The sequence below is a fragment of the Cebus imitator genome, unplaced genomic scaffold (assembly GCF_001604975.1).
Source record: "Cebus imitator isolate Cc_AM_T3 unplaced genomic scaffold, Cebus_imitator-1.0 Scaffold21, whole genome shotgun sequence".
NCBI classification, from domain to species: Eukaryota; Metazoa; Chordata; class Mammalia; order Primates; family Cebidae; genus Cebus; species Cebus imitator.
In genome coordinates, this window is record NW_016107336.1 from 4,125,290 (window position 1) to 4,134,841 (window position 9,552).

At 39.6% G+C, this 9,552-nt stretch overlaps 1 protein-coding gene across 1 annotated transcript in view; it reads left to right on the forward strand.

Moving 5' to 3' along the window:
- STMND1 (stathmin domain containing 1) overlaps nt 1-9,552 on the forward strand; it is a 29,102-nt gene that overhangs the window by 105 nt on the left and 19,445 nt on the right. The window lies entirely within an intron of this gene.

The window sequence follows — 9,552 nt, forward strand, 5'->3', positions numbered from 1 at the left end:
AAAAAAAAAAAAAAGAAAGAAAGAAAGAAAATAAAATAAATAAATAAATAAATAAACTGACAGACACAAAGCCTTTTGCCTGGGAGGCCTCGCGATTCCCACACTTGGGAGCAACAGGAGTTGTCTGGAGCAAGGTCGGTAAAGGTCCACAGCCAGCCTAGTGAGCAGGTGACAGCAACCTTATCCTGCCCGTGTTTATCTGCTGTCTTAACCAGGACTAGATAGATGGATGGATAAATATCAAAATCTATCTATATCGATAGAGAGTATAGACACAGATATATGGCTCTAGGATCAATTTTGAGAGCCTTTAGCGTTTAAAGAGATTGTGAAGGTGGTCACACCCCAGGGCAGAGGCAAGGAATAACGGGATGAGCAGTGTGCTCTGCACAGGGCTAGGGTTGACCGTGATTCTCTAGGGAAGGTTGGAGTCCCTAGGAACTGCCATATATTACAGTATAGTCTTCTGGAAAATAGGCCTGTTGTAGTTACTTAGAGCTGGGAGAGATCTCAGAACCCATCCAGCTGCGTCCTCTCGATTCGTAGATGAGAATCATGAGGCCCAGAAAGGTAGATGACTTGCCTGAGGCTGCACAGCTAGCTTGAGGTCATGGCGAGGGAAGAATTTAGTTTTCGAAAGTTTTGTTCCAGTACTCTTTTCCATAATTCTTTAAAGTTGCATGCCCTGTAATTCTTCTGGAGACATTATGGGGAATTTTTTCCAGAGTGAAACCTAGAGGGAGGAGTTGGTTGAGGCAGAAATAAAGTCCATGATCTTTCTTTCTCTCTCTCTTTCTCCTTCTCTCTTTCTTTCTTTCTTCTTTTCTTTCTTTGATGGAGTTTCACTCTTGTTGCCCAGGCTGGAGTGCAAGTGCAATGGCTGGATCTCTGCTCACCGCAACCTCTGCTTCCTGGGATTCAAGCGATTCTCTAGCCTCAGCCTCCTGAATCGCTGGGATTACAGGCGCCTGCCACGACGCCTGGCTAATTCGTTGTATTTTTAGTAGAGACAGCGGTTGCCTTATGTTGGCCAGGCTGGTGTCAGCCACCACGCCTGCCCAAGGTCCAGGATTTCCTTGTATCCTTACCACCCTCCAGATTCCACAGAGAGCGCTGGCAACCCTCTAGGGTCCATTTCAGAGGGGCCACATCCAAAGATGAGGCTACCATATAATTTATCATCAAAATCATGCTTTTAAGAGTGAAAGGGAACCCTATTAATACATTGTCCTTGTCCCCCTTTTCATATAAAATCTTTCTTTTATTTTTTATTTCTTTTGTTGGCCTGATTACATATAAGACTTCAACAGTAGGGAATGTTTGCTCTTTGTGTTTCTTTTCTGGCCATTTGTTCCATCTCATGGTTACTGCTGAAACCAATTGTGTTGCCTAGCATAGGAGGGAATGCTAAACACCAGTCCTCTCCAAGTGCCAAATACTCTATGCCTTCTGGGACAAGCCACTCCAAGGCCCAGGAGTGTTCCTGAGTTTCAACCTAAATTTCCTGGGTAGGATAATTATCACCTCTTGCTTGGATTTTTGTACAAGTCTCCTAACTGCTCTCCCTGGGTCCCTTCTCTGCTTCCTTCCCCACCTGACCTCCTCCTCTTATCAACCACATAACTTCCAGAAGGATCTTTCTAAAATAAAATCTGTTTATCTCAGTTCTCTGTTAAAAAGGAGTCCCCAACCCATTAGGTAGGACACAGAAAACAATGGTCAAGAGTATGACAACCTAGATTTGATTTCCAGATTTATTATTTATTTGTTATGTGACCTTGGTTAAGTTACTTAACCTCTCTGTGCCCCAGTTTTTGTATTTGTAAAATGAGGGTAGTAATAATACACATAGTGGGATTTCTGTATCTGTGGGATCCACATTCAGGGATACAGGAAGCATAGATGAAAAATATTATTTAAAAAACTGTACTGAACATGTACAGACTTTTTATTGCTATTGTGCCTTAAACATACAGTACAACAGCTATTTACATAGCATTAACATTGTTTTAGGCATTTATGAGTAATCTATAGATGATGTTAAGTATACAGAAGCATGTGCATGGATTATATGCAAATACTACACCATTTTCTATAAAGAACTTGAACATCCATGGGCTTTGGTATCCAAGGGAGGTCCTGGAACCAATCCCCCACTAATGCTAGGGATGACTGTACTTATTGTATAGAGTTATTGTGAGGATTAAATGAATTAATACACATAAAGTGCTTATACCAGTGCCTGATGCAGAATAAGTGATTTCAATGATTATACAAGATAAAATCCTCAATCCTTACTTAGCCTGCTGTCCTAGCCCATCCTGGAGCTGACTTCTGCTAACCCCTCTAGTCTTGTCTCTCCCTACACTGTAGACAAAACTTAGGACTTGTTCCCCAAGCCCTGTCTGTCCCTCGCTCCATGCCTTTGCACCTGCTGTTTCCTCTCCTTCCAGATTTTTCCTTCTTCCTCTCCTGGGCCACATAACAAATGTGTACCCTTTTCTCAAGACACTCAAGGTCACTCCATCTGAACCTCCCACCCCCAACCTGTGCCACCATGCCAGCAGGGTTGATCCTATACCTTTTCCTATCATATTTCAAGGCATTTTATTGTATTTATTTGTTTCTATGTTTGCATTTCATCCTGTGCGGTTACCTCCTTGAGGACAGGAACTGTTTTTTAATCTTTATATCTGCAGTTCTCACTACATTTCGTGATACAGATCAAGCACTAATGAATGTTTCTTGAGCGACTGCATGTCCCTCCTGGTTTCAGGATTCCTTAGTGTCTTCTTGTCTCCTAGTAGCATAACTAGACTAATGACAGTCTGCAAGGAGGAAATTCAATTTTAAAATAACCTGAAAATAGACTGAGAGTCAACTCCTGCATATACCTTCTTTCCTAGCCCCAAGCACTTGACTTTGGAAATCCGATCTGGGAAAGGTATGATTATTATTAAACACTATAGATATTGGAATAGTAATTGTTTCTTTTACAACTTTCATGAATGCATAAGGCTTAGGGTTCAGTAGTTCAGCAGGATCTTTAAAATGAAATAAATGTGTTTGCTTGAATGAAATATTTATATTTCTTAGTAACATGACTTTAAAATATTCTAAATTAAATTTCTTGAGATCTATATACAGACTTCCCCTTTGCTTTTTCTTTAGTCTAAACGGGTGAAAAGCTACAGAAATAAAATAATGCATAATAATAAGAAAAGCATAGGAAACTTTTCTTAGTTGGAGAAATATTTTTCTTCTTATGAATAACTCAAAATTCCTTGCATGTTACGAAAGAAAAAAGGCTGCATTGGAATCTGTGGCCTCCAAAGACCCTGCACAGTTTTTTCCTAATACCTGATAAGAAAATTCTAGTTGATTGTCAGTAAAGAGGGGTATATTACTCTTAAAATCCAACTTTTTAAGCCATTGTATTTCTGAATGTTTGGATAGTTGCTATTTATAATTACACTTATTAGAAGTAAACTGGAAAAAAATCAAATTTTGAAGAAACTCTTCCTATATGCCTACAGACAAGTATATTCATAAAATACATCTGCTAATAATCTGACAAGAAGGTTTTAGCTCCAGGGTGCCTTGACAAATTATTCCCTTCAAGCTGTTTGGTAAATATGTGTCCCAAAAGCTATAGAACAAATGTAGTATATCCAGACCAAAAAACAAATAACCCACAACAAACAAACAAACAAACAAAAACAAAAAAACTACACATCCCTAGTTAAAAGCAATACCTTTTTTGGAATGCTGATGATTTCTTTGCATAGCTGTCAGCTTATAATTTACAACTTTTAAATTCTACCTAAAATCGACAAACAATTTTATCTCCAAGACACTGAGGTATAAAATAAAGTTGATTGAAATGTAGAAACACATTGAATCTGTACTTACCTACAACTTCTTCCCAAGGAAAAGACAGAATCTTCCACTCACCATCCCTTCCCCTCCTCAAGTACCCAAGTACCATTACCCATATAATAATGCAAGTATACTTCTTCTCCTTCTCCTCCTCCTCCTCTTCTTCTTTCTTTCTTCTTTCTTCTTCTTCCTCCTCTTCTTCTTCTTTCTTCCTCTTCATCTTCAGACAGGGTCTCACTCTGTCATCCAAGTTGAAGTGCAGTGGTGCGATGATGGTTCAAACTCTCCTGGCTCAAGAGAGCCTCTCACCTCAGCCAGCTGAGAAGCTGGGAGTACAGGCATGAGCCACCACACCTTGCTAACTTTTGATAGTTTGTGGAGAAGTTTCACCATGTTGCCCAGGCTTAATGCAGGTATACTTCTTATTGGTGTGAAAAATAAATTCTGCATGTATGTATAGAACAAGAACACTACCATATCCCTCAGAGGCATAGATCTAATTAACTTATAAATATGTTTAGTCTTTAAACTATGTCTGTTCTCAAGTCTACACTCATTATGAAATTGGAATAAAATTTCCAGAATGTGTTGCACATGGGTAAGATGTTTGAAAGACATTCTGAGTTTTCAAAAGAGAAGAACCTTCCATTTCTGCCCTGGAAACTGAAGGCTGGTTTATGTTGTTACATGCTAAAAGAGTGTGTTTTGTCTGCTACAATTTAGGTTTTGGTCACTAGCGGAGCTCAAAGGCAGACTGTCTCTAAATAAGAACAGATGGGTAGAGATCCTTGCTAAGGCCTGGATTCCAAATCCAAGTAGTTATAGTAACTTCGATAACACAGTTGTGAGGTCACTGAGGTTGTGGTATTTAAATCTATTCCAAGTTGTAATGTACAGAAAGTCTTTGTGAAAAGCCCTCGTTTAGACTGAAAATATTCAAATTTGCTCTCAATTCCAATGTGGGCACTTTTGCTGTTGTTGTTATTGTTGTTGTTACTATTATTAAATCATTAAATTTTTCCATTTGGAAAAAGTCCAAGAGTCTCCACTTGGAAATGACGAAACCTGACCTTGTTTGTAACTCAGTACTTCTCTAGGTTCAAAAAATGATGGATCTGCAAACCAAAATAAACCTGTGAAAATACTTGTTTTGCTGTCACTGCAGATATTGGCTTCTAGTAGTTTATTTGGAAAGAAGGAAAAGAGTGTTCAACATGACTTACATAATGTGCATCTTTACCTTTAGCATGTACTGTGAGCATCAGATAGGATCTCCTTCATTTTCTTTCTTTCTTACTTTTTTTTTTTTTTTTTTGATGGAGATGGAGTCTCACTGTCACCCAGGCTAGAGTACAGTGGCATGATCTCAGCTCACTGAAACCTCCGCCTCTTGGGTTCAAGCGATTCTCCTGCCTCAGCCTCCTGAGTAGCTAGGATTACAGGCACCTGCCACCCACACCCAGCTAACTTTTGTTGGAGACGGGGTTTCTTCATGTTGACGAGGCTAGTCTCGAACTCCTAACCTCAGGTGATCTGCCTGCCTTGGCCTCCCAATCTTTTCTTTTGTTACATGTTTTATATACATATAAAACACACACACACACATGGCCAGGCACGGTGGCTCAGGCCTGCAATCTCAGCACTTTGGGAGGCTGAGATAGGCAGATCACCTGAGGTCAGGAGTTCAAGACCAGCCTGACCAACATGGAGAAACCCCATCTCTACTAAAACTACAAAATGACCTGGGCATGGTGGTGCGTGCCTGTTAATCCCAGCCCCTTAGAAGGCTGAGGCAAGAGAATCGCTTGAACCCAAGAGGCAGAGGTTGCAGTGAGCCGAGATCACACCATTGCACTCCAGCGTGGGCAACAAGAGCGAAACTCCACCTAAAAACAAAACAAAACAAAACAAAACAAACACACACATATATATATAACATATGCAACACGTGTTACATGCAGTGTGTTGTATGTAGACTCCTTTCATGGGTCTGCTTACTCTGCACTGTGGGCATGGGCATTAACTGTGTCCATGAAGAAAGATGAATGGAAGGAGACAGAAAAGCATGTCGTTGGTTTTAGGCTTTCCCCTTGTGCCAGTTCCTATTTCAGATCCACTGAGTTTTTATTACTTTCTTGTTGGGTTGGTTGGTTTTTCATGATTTCCCATGTAGCCCTGAGACACAGAACTAATTAACCCTCAACACAATGAACTGATACTGGTTTAGCTGGAGTTAACCATTTTGTGTAAACACAGTGATAAGAAGCTATGTAAGTCCCACTACAAGCATGCAGGAATCCCTAACTGAATTAGGAAAACCTGATCATGACAGACACCACCATAACCTAGCCATTGCGATTTCTACTTAGCCTCTGAGGAACTTCAAAGGTTAGAGTAATTCCAGAATGTGGTTAGACATGTTTGTATACTTTTTTAAATTGTTTGGCTTTTACTGTGAAAATACCAGGAGTTTCATGACGAGGTCTTATTTTTAATTCATTTTTCTTCAAGAAAATGTTTCTTGCCTAGAGTCATAATTTTAGAGCCAGAAGGACCTCCCATCTTCAAACTGAAGTTCTGAGAGGTTGCTTCTCACAGTGCACTCTCTAATATTTCTGGACCCACTTCTTCCTCCCATTTTCACTGCCGCCATCTTTTTTCAGGTTTAATCATTTCTAACCTCGACAATGGCAATAATTGCAACTGATCACCCTGTTGTGTTTCTTCCATCCACTCCTGTTGCACTAACCCAAGAGTAATTTTTCTAGAAAACCTTCCTGATGATTTTCATTTATTTCCAGGATAAAAATTCTACACAGGATTCCTGTTGCATTCAAAATAGAATCAATCTCCTTTCCTGTCACAAAATACTTCCCTTTTTCACCTCAGCACCTTCCACGATCTATCCCAATCTGTTTCTGGTACACTGGAGGAATTCATGTTCCTAGCCACACCCTATGGTTTCATTTTCCTGTCTTGTGTATGCTTTTCCTCTGCCTAGAATGTCCTTTTCTCCTTGTCCACTGGAAGCTCATTTATTAAGAACCAATTCAGGCATTTTTTTCTTCTTTCATACCTTTTGCTGCCTCCAACAAGATACAAACTTTTATCACAGTACAGCAGGACTTTGCTACAGAGAGCGGGAGTTTGGGCATAGCATCATGTGCCTGCAGTCCTAGCTACCGGAGAGACCAAGACAGGAAAACTGCTTGAATCCAGTTTAAGGGCAAGTGCACTTTGATTGTGCCTGTGAATAGCCAGTGCATCCCAGCCTGGGCAACAGATGGAGACCCTGTCTCTAAAAAAAAAACGTAGGAAGTGGAGGACAGAGTCCTGAGGCCCTTCAAAGACTCGACAGGAAAGAAAAGTATCCTTGGGCCAAAAATTAAAATCAATAGACATTAAAAGAGGCCAGGCTCGGTGGCTCATTCCTGTAATCTTAGCACTTTGGGAGGCCAAGGAGGGCAGATCATTTGAGGTCAGGGGTTCACGATCCGCCTGGCCAACATGGTGAAACCCCACCTCTACTAATAATACAAAAATTAGCTGGACATGGTGGTGTGCCCCTGTAATCCCAGCTACGGGGGAGGCTGAGGCAGGAGAATTGCTTGAATGCAGGAGGCGAAGGTTGCAGTGAGCCGAGATCGAGACACTGCACTCCAGCCTGGGTAACAGCAAGACTCTGTCTGAAAAAAAAATTGGCATTAAGAGAATCCTGGGAAGACATTACTGGGTGGAAGATGCTTGTGTTCTTACCTTTTCTGGAGACACTGAGGAGACTTCCGCTGGTATATGTGTCTTAGATGGAGAAGACGTTGCTAACATCCATTGAAATGGGAAGTGGGAAACTGGCGAGGAAGGAGGGTCAGCACTCGGAGAGGGACGACATGGGAGTTCAGGGGAGACATGATAAAAGTTGCTTCTGAGCACATTAACGTTTAAAATATACTTACTCTAAAAATAAATGACAGTTCTTTAAGCTGAATTAATTCAGCTTTGTGAAAAACTTATTACTTTGTTCTTATTTGGCTGTGGAACTGTGAGAAATTTAACACAGACCAGCATTTTGTCATCAATGGTTTACTAAATCACAGAGAGGCCATTTTTATGCTTTGTTTTGACCTATTTACAAGGAATGAAATTGTGGCTTGAAGAAACAGACACCCTAGAAAGGAGAAGGTGGGATTATAAATTAGTGCAGTATTTATGGAGAGCCTTCTGGAAACACATATTAATATAAAATGTGCCTATCCTTAGACCCAGCATATCCACATCTAGAAGTTTATTCTCATGGAATGATTGGATGGGTTCACAGGTTCATAGTGATGTATACTCACAGATATTATTCCAACACAGTTTTTAGTATTGAAAAGTTAGAAACACTAGATATCCTTCAGTAGGACTTGGTTAAATACATTGTGGCATAGTTACATGATGAGTTACAACGCCATCATCAGATAAGTGGCTACTTCTTATCGCTAAATAGAAAGAGGTAGATCTATGTATGTTGACATAGGTAAATGTTTTTTATATATTGCTAAGCAGGTTACAGAAATATAATATCATTTTATATGTAATTATTTTGTCTTATTTTTAAAACAGCTTTATTGAAATATAACTCACATGATTCACCTACTGTCTTAAGTCTGTGCTACTATAGCAGAATACCATGGACTTGATAAGGGATAAAGAACAGAAATTTCTTTCTCATAAGAAGTCCAAGATCAAGGCAATGGAAAGTTTGATTGGTGAGGGCTACTCTTCTGTCCTCACATAGCAAAAAAGCAGAATAAGTTAGTGAATGAAGTCTCTGTTTATAAACACCTTAATCCCATTAATGAGGGAGGAGCTGGCATGCCCTGATCAACTTTTAAAGATCTTACCTGTTAATATCATCACATTGGTAACATTTGAATTTGAAAGGAACACATTCAAACCTTAGCATCCATTTAAAATGTACAGTTGACAGCCATTACCACAATCTAATTTTAGAACATTTTTGCCCTCTGCAAAGAAATGACTATCTATTAACAGTCAATCCTTGCTTCCCCCAGCCTAAGCAACTGCTAAATCTATCTTCTGTTTCTGTAAATTTGCCTATTCTGAATATGAATGACCTTTGCGATTGGCTTTTTTCACTTAGCATAGTATTTCCAAGTATCCTCTATGTTGCAACATATGTCAGTGACGTTAAAATTTCTTTTTCTTGCCAAATAACATTCCTTTGGATGACTTACCACACTTTATTGATGCATTCATCTGCTGATGGACACTTGGGTTGTTTCCACTTTCGGGGTATTATAAATAATAATTGTGAACAGTTATGTGTAAGTTTTTGCAAGAAAAGATATTTTTATTTTGCTTGGGTACATACTTAGGGGTGAAATGTCTGGGTCACGTGGTAACTCTAATTTCTGAAGAGCTCTCAAAGTGTTTTGGAAAGTGCTGCCCCATTTCACATTTGCACAGCAACGTATGAGGGCTCCAGTTTCTCCACATCCTCACCAACACTTCTTATTGTGTGCCATTTTCATTATAGCAATCCTAGGGATATGAAGTGATATCTCACTGTGGTTTGCATTCCCCTACTGATTAATAATATTGAACATCTTCTCATGTGCTTACTGGCCAGTTCCAATTAATTTTTTTTTTTTTTTTTTTTTTTTTTTTTTT